At 53.4% G+C, this 930-nt stretch overlaps 1 protein-coding gene across 1 annotated transcript in view; it reads right to left on the bottom strand.

Moving 5' to 3' along the window:
* TBX5 (T-box 5) overlaps nt 1–930 on the bottom strand; it is a 30642-nt gene that overhangs the window by 26354 nt on the left and 3358 nt on the right. The gene's annotated exons all lie outside the window — the stretch shown is intronic.

Consider the following 930-nt stretch of genomic DNA (forward strand, 5'->3'; position numbering starts at 1 on the left):
CCCCGCCCCGCCCTCCCCGCGGGGCTGGGTAAGGAGCCGGTCCCCAAACAAAGAGCCGGAGCCCGGGTTATCAGCGCCCCGGCCGCGGAGGGGAGCGCCGGGCTCCCCTCGCCAGATTAGGAGGCTTTGAGCCATGGGGGACGGGGGGAGAAGATAAACCAAACTTCCTCGGTTGGTCGTCTCCTCTCTGAGCAAACCATCCTGTTGAGTTAATTCCCCTTCGGCTCGCCCTAAGCCCTGTCTTTGGATGCTTTGTGTGTGTGGCCAGGAATAACAGAGGGGATGGGATGGGTGTGTGGTGAGAGGGAAGGGAACAAGGAGAAAGGGGGGAAAAGAAAGGGAAGGAGAAAGGGGGGAAAAGAAAGGGAAGGAGAAAGGGGGGAAAAGAAAGGGAAGGAGAAAGGGGGGAAAAGAAAGGGAAGGAGAAAGGGGGGAAAAGAAAGGGAAGGAGAAAGGGGGGAAAAGAAAGGGAAGGAGAAAGGGGGGAAAAGAAAGGGAAGGAGAAAGGGGGGAAAAGAAAGGGAAGGAGAAAGGGGGGAAAAGAAAGGGAAGGAGAAAGGGGGGAAAAGAAAGGGAAGGAGAAAGGGGGGAAAAGAAAGGGAAGGAGAAAGGGGGGAAAAGAAAGGGAAGGAGAAAGGGGGGAAAAGAAAGGGAAGGAGAAAGGGGGGAAAAGAAAGGGAAGGAAGGAGAAAGGGGAAAAAAGAAAGGGAAGGAGAAAGGGGAAAAGGAAGGGGCAAAAAAGGAAGAGAAGGGAAGGGGGAAAAGGAAGGAGAAAAAGGAAAAAAGAAAAAAGAGAAGAGAAGAAGGGAAAAAAGAAAAGGAAGAGAAGGAGAAGGGGGAAAAAAAAAAGAATGGGGTGGGGGGAAGAGGAAAGGGAGGCGAAAGGAGAAATGAGGAATGGGGGAAGGAAAAAGGGGGGGCAGGGAGGGG

Source organism: Merops nubicus, unplaced genomic scaffold, assembly GCF_000691845.1.
Source record: "Merops nubicus isolate BGI_N331 unplaced genomic scaffold, ASM69184v1 scaffold1374, whole genome shotgun sequence".
Taxonomy (NCBI): Eukaryota; Metazoa; Chordata; class Aves; order Coraciiformes; family Meropidae; genus Merops; species Merops nubicus.